The 13,962-nt window shown below is 33.0% G+C and overlaps 2 long non-coding RNA genes across 2 annotated transcripts; one reads left to right on the forward strand and one right to left on the reverse strand.

The window, feature by feature from the left end:
- Nucleotides 1–1,549: 1,549 nt before the first annotated feature.
- On the reverse strand, nucleotides 1,550–2,800 carry LOC145052963 (uncharacterized). The gene is made up of 2 exons (XR_013684301.1): nucleotides 2,081–2,800; nucleotides 1,550–1,986 (listed from the first exon to the last, which is right to left on the reverse strand). It is a non-coding gene; the product is annotated as an uncharacterized LOC145052963 (long non-coding RNA).
- Nucleotides 2,801–4,884: 2,084 nt separating this feature from the next.
- LOC145051222 (uncharacterized) lies at nucleotides 4,885–5,928 on the forward strand. Its single transcript, XR_013683469.1, has 3 exons — nucleotides 4,885–5,341; nucleotides 5,503–5,581; nucleotides 5,756–5,928. It is a non-coding gene; the product is annotated as an uncharacterized LOC145051222 (long non-coding RNA).
- The last annotated feature ends 8,034 nt before the right edge of the window (nucleotides 5,929–13,962 follow it).

Raw genomic sequence — 13,962 nt, forward strand, 5'->3', positions numbered from 1 at the left:
ATATATATATATATATATATATATATATATATATATATATATATATATATATATATCATAAAATGCAAACTTTTTTTGTGTAATATTTTTTAAAAAATGACATAAAATACCAAATCAGCTCTATAGAAGCATATTCGAAAAAATATCGAATAATGTGCATAAACGACATGTGCATGTGCACAACGTCGTAAATTCAAAAGTTTGTAAAAAATGCACATATGCACATGTCCTATATACATATTTTTTTCGGGACTTTTTTTATGGATATGCTTTTATGTCACTTTTTTTGAAAAAAAAATATCACCAAAAAAAATTTATATTTTAAGAATGATTCGAGGAAAAATATTGTTTCGTAAAAGATTTTATATATATATATATATATATATATATATATATATATATATATATATATATATATATTCAAATAAAGACAATAAATCAAATGAAAAAGTAAAGTCATTATTTTTAATATTATTACTATGCTATAATTTTTTTTCCACAAAAATATATGAATAACCTTATGTTAATATTCATATTTAAATCTACTAGGCTACTAAACATATATTCCATTCATTCCAATATTATTTCCATCCGTTCCAATATTATTGTCTACAGACAAAAAAACACACATAATAAGAAATTTATTAATTACTATTAATTTTATATAATAAAATGACAGTTTTGTTTTTATTTTGCATTTAATATTCCATTAAATGCTTAATTGGTTAAGTAATAATGAGAGAATATTTTATTAAAAATTTTATTTATTTTTAAAAATGGACTATTATTTTAAGAAAAATCAAAAATAAAAAATAAACTATGATTTTGAGATACAGAGAATATAAAATAAATTCATACTATAACATAAAAGTTATTTGCCTTTTCATTTTATTTAATTTCTTATATGCCTAAGCGTAGCCTCATATTTTCATATGCCTACCATACGTTGGTTTAGGTAGCCATACATCCTATACCCTACGCATCTCTCCTTTCTTTTTAGCCGCCACATTTTGTACAACTACCTTCATAACCATGTGCTCTCATTTGTTGTTTGTTCTATGGTGATGGTAGGCTAGGCGCTCTCATTTGTTGTTTGTTCTATGGTGATGGTAGGCTAGGCTAGGCATATGAAAATATGACTTTTATAGCTTCTTCTATGCCATAAGTGGTTTTGATTATATCTTTAATTGTATTATTTTCCTGACTAAATTATGTGATTTGTTTGTGGTTTAATTGTTAAATTATAGTTTACGTTTTTATTTTAAAAACTTAATCCAGGCCGGGTTTTTTAAGTTAGATGTTTCCATAAATGATTATATTGTTTTTATTTGATTAAACTGCACAAATGGTCCCTATAGTTTGCTTAAAATTGTCACTTTGGTCTAAAAATATTTGGACTAGCACCACAGGTCCAAAGTTTTCATTTTGTTGTTTGTTTGATCCAATTTGTTCTGATTTTTTTCAAAATGACGGATTTGCCCCTATTTATATGAATCTCTTTTTTTCTTATTTGTTTTTCTGATTTTCATATTTAAAAAAATAAAAAATAAAAATAAATATTTCTCCCTCTCTCTTAAAATAATAAAAAAATAAAAATAAATCTCTCTCTCTCTCTCTCTCTCTCTCTCTCTCTCTCTCTCTCTCTCTCTCTCTCTCTCTCTCTCTCTCTCTCTCTCTCTCTCTTATTCCCTTTTCATTTGTTCTTCATGGTTCTCAAGAACCCCTCATCGTCGAATCCACCACTGTCCATCTTCAGCCACCCCTCATCCTCACTCCCTTTATAATCCGAACATGGACCCAACACCGTTTTACCACCCTCACCATTCATCACCTTCACGAACCTTCAACCTCAACTGAACCTTTCATCATCTATCATCACCCTCATTTATCCATCACAGCCTACACTACTCACCATTAACCACCACCGACCCTACAACCCATCATTTTCTCCATCAGATCATCACACCACCATTGAAACACCAGTGACTGTCATCAACATAAAATGATTGCCAAACCACCAACAACACCAAATCTACGAAAAAATAAGAAAAAGAAATTAAACAGTGGATATGTTCGTCACCTGATCTGTTCGTCACCTTCTTTCTCTATTTTCTCGTTGGATTTGGAAACACGAAGGTAAGGGCGCTGTTCAACACATACCAGCGCTAGGGTTTCCTGATGAAAATGACGGAGCTAGGGTTTTCAGTGGATGATAGCGGCGCTGAAATAAGAATAGCCGCTTAGGGTTTTCTGAAAACCCTAACTCGTCGCCGCCCTTCGTCTTCTCTGGAACGTCGTCGCTAAATCGCTAGGGTTTGCTGATGAAGAAACTGAGAAACATGGAGATAAACGAGGCTTGCCGGAAGAACGATAGTTTACAGATCTAAAGCTTCGTCGAGTTGCAACGGAGTTTTTTAGATCGCCTGAAAAATGAAGGTTTATAAATATAGATGATGTCGATGAGATCAGAGAAAGGGTTTACAGATGGATGGTGACGGCGAGATGGTGGTCCATGGCAGATAGTGGCTGAAGGCGGTGGTGACTGAGGGTGACGACGGTGGCGGAGTCGGCGATAAGGGGTACTTAAGAACCTTGAAGAACAAATGAAGAATGAAAGGAGAAATAGTGGGAGAGAGAGACAGAGAGAGAGAGAGAGAGAGAGATTTTTATTTTATTTTATTTTATATTTTTTTAAATCTGAAAATCAGAAAAAAAAAATCATATAAACAGGGGCAAATCGGTCATTTTGAAAAAAATCAAAATAGATTGGATCAAACAAGCAACAAAATGAAAACTTTGGACCTCTAGTGTTAGTCCAAACATTTTTGGACCAAAGTGCCAATTTTGAGCAAACCACAGGGACCATTTGTGCAGTTTAGTCTTTTTATTTCTATTATTGTTTTTTCAATTGTTTATTATTGTTGGATATTTTTATCAAAAAAATTGAAGTTCCCTTGCGCACTTTTTTATATCTTGCCTTCTTTCTATCGGTGTTCGTTTCGATGGATCGGTTTGATCCGATCCAATCAAATGAATCCAAATTAATTTCGGTTTTCAAAACATTTATCCGAATAGTCCAAATTAAATTTACATCCGGTCCGATCCGATCCAATTACAATTCGGTTGAATCGGTTTTTATAATTCGGTTTTTAAAAACCAAAACATTTTAAAATGATATATAATTATAATATTACTCAATTTTATACAAGAAATGAAAACAGGTTATTTAGTTGTAATTTGAAATTTATAAACAACTACTAAGAAGATATATATTGTAGTTAAGTATTTTATAGATAGAAAACTTTCGAGAGAAAATGCATATTAATGTTTTTTTATCGGGTGAAATGTTTTTAACCTATTTGAAAAAATAAATTACATAATTAATAAATAACTACATATATATATATATATATATATATATATATATATATATATATATATATATATATATATATATATCTTTACTATATTATTAAGGATATTGCCCATTTCTTGAAAATTAAGAGGTACAACATATATTACCTCATTTACAATAATATTAAGCATATATAACCAATCTTATATCGTATTACACTGCACGGATCATGTACGTATTACACTAAATGGAACTTAACCTAATCTCCTAAACACAGCCGCCATCAACCAAATTCTCATCGTCTCCACCTCCCACCGAAGGTCCACGGCTGCGGACTTCCCCCACCAGAGATGCAGTGATCTCTCTCGCCTCTCTTTCTCTCTCTATCTCTCTCTCTCTTTCTCTTCTCTCTCTCTCTCTCTCTCTCTCTCTCTCTCTCTCTCTCTCTCTCTCTCTCTCGATGACCATCAGAATGAAAAGGAAACCCTAATTTCATCCCATTAGTTACCACACACACAAAAATGTACAAAACCACCATCGACATCTTCAAATGAACATCACCGATTTCTTTTCCCAAGTCATTTATCCTCTGTAACCGTCATCATCTGTTGACGAAGATCAGAAACTACAAGCACAATCATGCCCTGAACACCGAACAGGTATCTACACATTGTTGTTCCAAACTATATTCATCGATGCTTTCCCTTACTCTCGATGCTTTCCTTCACCCTGACTATTATTTTCTTGCTCTTCCCTTATCTCGAACAATGAGTTACTTCCATCACCGTCTTCTGTTTCTTCTTCTCTCTCTCTCTCTCTCTCTATTTACTTGAAAGTGGTTTACGTTTAAAAATTGATGATTGATTTGGTACTTTCAGGGTAATTTCTGAATTGCTCTCTTTCTCATCCGTTACTCTTCCTCTCTCTACCCTAACTTGTTGTCCATCCCCGACACCACTCATCGATGCTGACCACCACAACACTCATCAATGCAACCACCAGTAAAACCCGTTCCAATCGAATTACCAAGGAGAAGAATCCTGAATATCTGATTCCAAAAAAGGGGTATAAATTCCTCAATTTTGGATTCTGAAAGAGCTGCTTGCTGGTCGGCGTCAACGGTATGTGAAAAAGGGAAGAACACGACACAACCCCCACATACTACACACATTCATCGTTGTTTCTTTTCTCTATCAGGTTTGCCTTTATTCGGTTTTTTACTTTATTTTGGTCCATTTTCTTCATTTTTTTTAACTGCATCTAACACCAAAGTTTCTTAATCCTTATATAACCTCATTCAATCCTTCTTTAGCATGCAAAAGACTAGCTTAACATTTTGGTGTTGGTATTTATATATGGGTTTTATTATTATGAGTGTAAACTGTTTGACAAAATGTCTCAATGAGTAAACATATTGGAAAGTGTATTTGCTGAGCTGCATATGTGTGGTTCGATAAAATTATTTCCTTTTATAGTTTGTTTTAGCAAATATTTAAGTTCTTCTAAACTATATTTTTTTGTGTGTTTTTTGTAACATTACAGGACCATTACATATATTACATGCAACTTCATTATCAGGTCTATCCAATTTCATTATCAGGTTTCTGTCTGAGCCACATCAAAATCCTAAGCACTTAAGTTCACAACATAACAAGATGTTGATGCAAGACATGTCTAACATGTTGCATACATCAAATGGTGGAAAGACTTAAATGAATTGATATATAGAAAAGATGAAAACTCATCACACAAAATCCATGTTCTTTTCAACTGAGAATCAAGCAATGATGGAGAACTACTTTGAGGATTGATAAGATTTATTGTAGCATTAACTTTTGCTAATTTGTTGAGGTCACAGATTTATTTATTTGGTTATTCATGCAGTACAAATAAGGTTGGAAGGTCCTTGCAACAATGGAACAATATAGAGTTACTGATTAATCGTGTTAATGAGAGCAGCACAGTTGACACATAATTGTTTATAAGGTATAGTACATATGTCATACCATATACATACATTATTTACATTTTCTTTGGACTAAATTACAGTTTTTACGTTTTTTTTTATCAAGTTGAAAGTGACTCTTTTGTTATGGTCCTATGTTTATTTCACTATTAGACTACCCTTTTGAACCATCTTTTGGTAGGTTGTTGCAGGTATTGCCTTACATCATCATCTAGCCTTTGGTATTGAAGTTGTTAGTTTGTATCAAGGTCCCTCATCAGGTTAGTTTATTTTTCAAGACATGACGATAGATTAGTCAATCCTCAACCCTTGCATGTACCTTTTTTTGGATTTTTTTCATAAACTTCCAATGATTTTATTGTCGTTGTGTCATTGAATTGTTCCTTAGCCTCTTAACTCTAATTATTTATGCTTGTGTTTTTACTTTGTTTCAGTGGTTTCTGATGTGGGTTTTGAAAGAAATTTGATTATGTAGCGGTGTGAACCTGCTCCTTTATAGGCACGGCTACTTTCTATTGGAAGAGGTAAACCTGAATTTCTTTCCTCTTCTAACCCTTCTCACTTTCTCATTCGATCGATTTAATTATAAATTTCTTACTTTGTTTTTTTTTTTTAATTTCAGTTTTTTGTGTTTTTTCTCCTAATATGCACATTTTGCTATAAAGTAGTTTGCAAATAAAGATTTGAAATCTGGGTATAATTGTATAAGTTTTGTAATCTTTATGTATTTTTTTATCCACTCATTACTTGAAATCTACAAAGTTTTGTAAAAACCAAGAATACATCTCTGAAGAGTATTTACTTCGTGTGCTTTTGGAATGGATCTAAATAAGTTTGAGCAGGAAAATTGACAGTTCTGCATATTTTTTCATATTGTTGTAGTGGTGTTTCTGAGAACTTTTTGATAATATTTGGAGAGGTACGTACTTTTACTTTATTATATTCATATATACTATAACAATATATTTAATATTATAAGTGACCCATTTGTAGGTTATAGACGCTTTAAAAAAACTCATCATAGGTTTGTGAATTGGATAAGTTACCTGTTATGTGATAATGATCATAAGAGGATCCGATGATTTAGTGGGAAGGTATGCTATATGGTAAATATATTACTGTAAAAATTTGTTTTTCTTAGTTATGTTTCCTATAAAAAGTAAATATATTTTGAAGAGACTATGGAGGTGTTATATTCGTTTCTTACGCTTTGATATAATGGTGTTTCTATTTTTTTGTATCTCCTGCACCTAGAAAAGAGATTTCACTCATTGGTGTAATAATTATGTACATCGATAGTTGGATGTTTTAAGATTCAACTATGAAGAGAGAGACCAGCCTCACACTCTAACACTCTAGGTAAGAGATTTTCATCATTAATTTTGTACATCATTAGTGATGTTACCTTTGCCTTATGTGTATTGACTCTCACTATTATTTTGTGGGTATTTACTCATATTGTCCCTTTATCTTTGTTTTGATAAGAAAAAGCTTCAAAGTAGTGTATTACAACACAATATTGATTTTTAAGTTTTAATAATAATAATAATTTCACAATATTAATGTGTATGATATTTGTTGTTATATGATGAATAGGCTGGTCAAATGTTTCCAATGTTCAAATTAAGGGTAAAAACGTTGGTGACTACATGGATAAGGTAATAATAAGATGTCTATCAATTTCTTTTTGGGTTGTTGCGAGAAAAATTAGATACAGGGGATATAAAATAAAAACAAAGAAAGTAATAAAACGGAATGAATGAATGAAATCTACTAAACTTTGATAATAAACACAAAAATCATTTTATTTTTATTTTTTTCATATCAAAGCAATTGCTATAATCAGGAAGCTTTTTTAAAGACGACACATTGGTAATAATTTTGTAAATTTCTGGTTTATGAATGGATGAGAAGTAGCGAATCAATATAGTTTGAATATGGGGATAAGTCTGGTGGGTGTAACAGGGGTGTGATAAGGTAAATTTTATGTTGTTTATATATTTAGTAGCAATGAAATAGTAGTACACTACAAATAAAAATATTTTTTTTTTCAAATATAAGTAAGGAAAAGTTTTTATGTTGGAGGATGTGGGCTAGCATGATGCTCTTGCAATTCCATCAAAGATGGTCAAAATCAGATTCTATGATCTTACTAAAAAAACAAAATGGTGTCAAATACAATATCATAATAATAGACTTGATAGATTGTCATAAGATACATTGACAATGTTAGCAATTTATTACAGTAAATGAAAGAACAATTTCGTACCCGTCGCTTGGCGCGGGTAAACGGCTAGTATATATATATATATATATATATATATATATATATTATAAATAATAAATGTTTATTCGGTTTTTTGGATTATTCAAATCTTATTTTATAAATCAAAACCAATCCGAAATCAAAAATAATAATTCGGTTTTGTTGAAAATCAATCCAAAAATCCGAATATCCGAACCAAATAGTCCAATCCAAATTGTCTAATTGGACAATTCGGTTTTATTTAAATAGTGAACAACCCTACTTCTTTCAACTTTCTCATGTCAAACTGATAACATGTTTTTTCTTTATCAATTATTTAAAAATATGGTTTAGTTAAACAAGTTTGGTGACCGGTTTTAATTGAGCTGGTTTGACGCTCGCTTCAACTCAGTTTCCATAAATTTTATGTATTATATATTTCTGTAGATACATATATAACTATAAATCCTTATCATACTTATTATATGTGACATCCCCACAATCACGGCCAAAAAAGATCGATTTCATTTATGTTTTTTTAAAATAATTTCAGAGTAAATCCTTTTGATTTAGAAGTGTTGCGGAATTTGTTCCCAAAACAAAACATGATAAAATAATATTTATCAAAGCATTTCATCAAGAGATGCATTTTCATTATATAATCAAAACTCGGGATGTCATGTTCCGATACAGACCATAATGCATAAACAATAACATTACAAGTCATTCAACAAATATATACATATACAGACTTGTAAACAAAACAACTCAATGATTCATCCATCTTACGCCCTTGCGCCACTTCCTGTAATACAAATAAAACTGAGTGGGTCAGGCTTGGGAGCCTGGTGAGCATATAGGGTTTTCAACCCACAATAAATAAATTATATTTAATTTCACCAACCAATCACTATCCCGATTACCCATTCTCGGTATCCTCACTTTACGTCCCTAAAACAACATCTATCTCAAGGGACCTAATCTAGGATTTTCATCGGGACGGACATTACTGCTAAGGGGTTTCCTCAACAATAGATATCCTAAAGGCAACCATGAGGGGGATAGAGTACACCGTTGAACACATCGTTCACAACACCTACAGGTTATGAACCTGCTAGCGTTCCACATGACTGTCTAGAAAGAGTCTGTGGTCGTTATCCATACTCCGCTGAATAACTAGATCAACAACAACAACAACATCGAGGCCTCTCATCTGTTTATTACACACCAACTATCTACCCATGTTCTACCCAACATATTAGTAGATAAAAATATATATTTTTATACATAGTTTAAAACTTGTATATCATTTTCATTCAATACATATTCCACATAACAGATGAGGCACACCCACATAACACGTATTTCATAGAAAATAAATCAGATCTATGAGATAGAAGAGAGTGAATATACATTCACGCACATAACAACAAAATTATACACATAACACATATTTCGTATAAAATACTTTATAATTATGCGTTAGAAGAAAGTAACTACACACTCAATTGATCAAAAGATGATCGGACAGCACTACAGCTTGTAGAAGTAGTATTCCTCGGCAGACCTGGAAGATCTTCACAAAAACCGGACTCCTCGCAGGCAGAGCTTCGGCTCGGGAATCTTACTTCTCAGGATCTTTGGGACCTCGAGACTTGGTTCGGGGCTCGGGAATGATACCGGGGCTTCGGGATAATTCTTGTACGAAAAACGATGCAAAACGCGAGAAAAAGGGAAGAAATGAGAAATGAACTCGGTTGCCCTCGACCTCCTTTTATACGGGCTGGAAGTTCAAATTACGTTGGGCGTAATATGAAATTACGTTGGGCGTAACGACGATAAGGTCGCTGACTCCCCCAAGGATAATATCGGTTAATATATATATAAATTAAATATCGAAAATATTTAATAAAATTCAAAAATACATATCTTCCTCATACGAACTCCGTCTTCAACGTTCTTTATATCCACGCGTAGGTGAGACTACGATCTACAACTTTTGTTTAGACTCCGTCGGCTAATTTTGACTTTATTTTTATTATTTATTTTTAGTAGGCCGGGACAGGAAAATTCCGTTATAAATTCATAACTTCTTCATCCGACGTACGTTTTCGCCTATCTTTTCATCGTTTTACTCCTATTAACGAGACCTTCGATTCTCATTTAGATTGTTTCGGCTAAAAACCACTCGATCTCAAATCGAGTATTCGGGCTGCATACCGCTAAGTCGAAACTTCGAAAAATCATAACTTCCTCATACGAAGTCAGATTTGGGCGTTCTTTTTATGCACGCTCTCGGTTTAACGAACTCTACGACTTTCGTTTAGATCACTAAGGCTAAATATTGCTCTAACATAAATTTCACTTTTTACGTCATTCAGCGTTGCCGGTTTTGTCGCGAAACTTCGACAGGTCATAACTTCTTCGTTATAACTCGGATTTTGGCATTCTTTATATCTTCGAAATCCTTGTTTCGACCACTACATCTTTATGCAAAGATATCAGACTTATCTCATACTTTAATTTTGACGCTTATTTTATTCTTAATTCATTAAATTATAATAATTAAGAAAATAAACACATAATTCACATAATACTCAAATATTTCATCATTAATACTCCTAAAAGAGTTACAAGGGTTAACCTAGACTATTACATCAATGAAAATGCCTAGCCTGGAAACGTGGGCATTACAATTCTCTCCCCCTTAGGATGATTCCGTCCCCGGAATCACACATCAACAAACAAATGCGGATAGCGACTCAACATGTCACTCTCCGTTTCCCAGGTGAGATTTGGCCCATTCGAATGTTTCCAACGAACAAGCACTAATTCGACCATCTTGCGTCGAAGCTTCTTAGTCTTTTGGTCAACAATTGCCTCAGGTTCTTCAATTAACCTTTTGTTTAAATCAATTCTCAACTCAGAAATTGGAATTATATCGGGAACTTCCCCCGTGAACTTCCTCAAATAACACACATGGAAAGTGTTATGAATTTCATTCAGTTCTTCGGGTAATTCGAGCTTGTAAGCTTGGTTCCCAACCCTCTGAAGAACTTTAAACGGTCCAATAAACCTTGGACTCAACTTTCCCATTTTACCAAATCTTATAAGTCCCTTCCACGGCGAGACTTTAAGCAAAACCGAATCTCCAACTTCAAAAGTCATCGGCCTTCGCTTCTTGTCAGCATAGCTCTTTTGACGATCTTGAGTTGCTAACATTCTTTCCCTGATCACTTTCTGATGGGTTTTGATCATAAGACATCCTATGTGCTCATACAAACCCTAATGCTTGGATCTAGGTTTCTCTATTGTACATGCTTTGAATCCAAGACTATAAACCCTAATTCTAGCATATGGCAATCGATATTAACATATAATTAGGTTTATGATATTACCTTGATTGTTATGTAGCAATAACAATCCCAATTCCTCCTTGAATTGACCTTGGAAGGCTTAGAGTCACAAGTGTCACTCCTCTAATGGCTTACAAACACCAAGAGCAAATGAAGAAGGTATAAGGAGAGAGGGGAGGTATTGAATTCGTTTCTAGGACCTCTTGGGAAGGCATGGACGAATTCATGAGCCTTGGGGGGTCTTTATATAGGTGTAGAGATTAGGGTTTTAGTCCTTATCCTTATCTAGTTGCTTGCCCACCAAGTAACCATAAGATAAGTCTTGAAACCCTTATCCTAGTCGAATTCTAAGGCCTTATCACCTTAAATTCGTCCAACCTATTAGTAAGATAATCCTTACTTTATTTTGTAACTATCACATAATTACAATTCAGCCCCTCTAGTTTAATTAATTACACCTGATCACAAAATTAATTCTTAATTAATTATTGACCAATATTAATTAAACAAATATGATTTCTCCTTTAATATATTATTCTTATAACATATTAATAAATCATAACAACCTCTCTCTTTATTTATTTCTCCAATCAAGTTGCTTTGGTGAAGGCAACCCAAAAGGACCATGCACCATCGGGTCAAGTACATACCAAAATAGTTATGGACTTAGACACTAATCCAACAGTCTCCCACTTGGATAAGTCTAATAACTATTATGCGTATGACATCAGATCCTGATCTGCAATCGTAGCTTTCCAAAGCCACTGTCAACTCTGATCTTATCAGATACGCGTGTCCTTAAGATAAGGGATCATATATTCCTCCATTCTAGATATTATATGAGATATGATTTCAAATCATTTTCTTTGTACTATATCTCGATTCCGATTTATGACGACTGACTAATTGAACAAATCAAATTAGCCCTAGCCCGACCGAGCATTTACGTTTGTCATCACTAAATCATCGAGGGGCCCAAAGATATCGCATTTATCCTACTTTGAATAAAAGGAATGGATAAACTTTGATACAATGCTTGCTTTCACTCACACACCGAATCACACACAACAATATCTTTTATAACACCAAGTTACTAGTGCGTTTACATATTATCAATGTGCAACCGATTTGTAAGATACAACTCACACATCTCGGTTTCAAGAATATAAGATGTTATCGTCTCACCAATCACTCGTGATACAATTCATGGAGTGATCCAATTGATCGTGGGTTCAATCCAATGCTCAAATCACATTCATAAGCACTTATGAACGTTGCAGCAAACATTTGCTTATGTCTAATGCTCTTTAGACAATCCACACACCAATTCACGACAGTCTTCATTCATATCTACTTCCAACATATGAACGACTGTGGCCCGTTCGAATAATTCGATTATTCTTAATAAACTCAATTATTCTGGAAGTCAAAACATGCAAATGTGAAACACAAGAATAATACTAATCCCATATGGCCTCAAACCTTTGAGTATAAATAAAACGCCTTTTATTTATCACCATATTGATTACTCATTATTTGTCGTTTCGGGTAATCAACTTCTTACTTGAATTATTACACTTGTCCCATGCTCCTAGCATGCACACAATGTTTACCTATGGTTCTTACTTTGTGAAATAGATTAAATTGAACACATTTCCAATCTTTCTCATTTCACAACTCCAAATCCTTTTCCATAAGTGAAAGAATATCAAATCCTTGCTTCTTATAGAATATGCTAGATTCTAACATTCTATGCAACTATCCTTTCGTAATGTCACTGCACCAAAGTCATAAAGACTATTGCCAATGATATTACAAAGTCCTCTATTGGAGATTGTTACAAGACAATTCCTTAGATATGATGTCTCTCACTCAAAGTACATTCCTTTGAACATCCTTTTGCATAAAAGTTTCTAATCTAGACATGGATCTTCCATATTGAATTCTCAATATGGACACGCTTCCATATTTTCCATATGACAACTCATTCTTAATAGAATCTTATCTATTCGTAATGATGTCGATATGGTCCATCCAATATGAAACATTTCCATATTTTCCAATACTATACTTCCAACTACTCACAAGCAACCAATCCTCGTCGAACTTTGGATTGTCCTTTGATAGTTGTTTAATTATTTTAGTCAAAATCAATTCTAGTCCCTTTTGCCTCTAAATGCGCTCGAAATTTGGAAAATTTTAGAATGGTCAAACATTAAAGCATTTACAATTGATCCTTTACCCGAAACATATGGGACACGACGCATAATGTTTTATTTGCTATGTTCTCAAAATTCGAATTGTGAAGAGGAATGCCGTAATCATAATCAAAATTTTAAGAACACACTATGTACTCTTGACTAAATTTATTAACATTTCTCAACCTAATCCTTTAGATTTGAAATGAAGCATAATATTCTCTCCCTTAATTATAGCAAAACAACTTTACAACCCTTACAACTTTGCAAGGTATAACTCTTGTTTTCTATAATTAATATTTCCAACTTGCAATACGTTCCTTAATAATCATACAATCATAACTTTTATGCTCCCACTATCATGATGATTATTATAAAACATAACACTTATGCTCCCACTAGCTTTGACATGTATTCAGAAACAGCTTAACTTTCAGAAAAACAATGCTTATTGAATTTCTTAAGTTCATGTTTCTAATACTTAGTGCTTTGATAATCTTTTATCAAGGCTTCTTGAACTTATACACCTTTGCCTTAGATAGTTCATATGTGTGTGTAAACAATTGCCAAACCTCACAATTCAAATCATGGAAAGGGATACTGTAACCATAATTGAATTCGAGAATGCAATTTTACAATCATTATCTTCTTAAAATCTTTCTTAGTGAAAGCATTTCCTCACAATCATTTTCATGAAGGAGGAAATCTTATGACACTTAGATTTAAACGGTGTATGTGTTCCTATCCATGTGAATTTGTTGAAACTAAGGTTTACGACAAATTCAAACTCATATGGACCGATCTTTCTTAATCTTGATTTCTTGCCTTATGGTAGCACAGCT

The sequence above is a fragment of the Lactuca serriola genome, chromosome 5 (assembly GCF_051521515.1).
Source record: "Lactuca serriola cultivar US96UC23 chromosome 5, Lser_US96UC23_V15, whole genome shotgun sequence".
NCBI classification, from domain to species: Eukaryota; Viridiplantae; Streptophyta; class Magnoliopsida; order Asterales; family Asteraceae; genus Lactuca; species Lactuca serriola.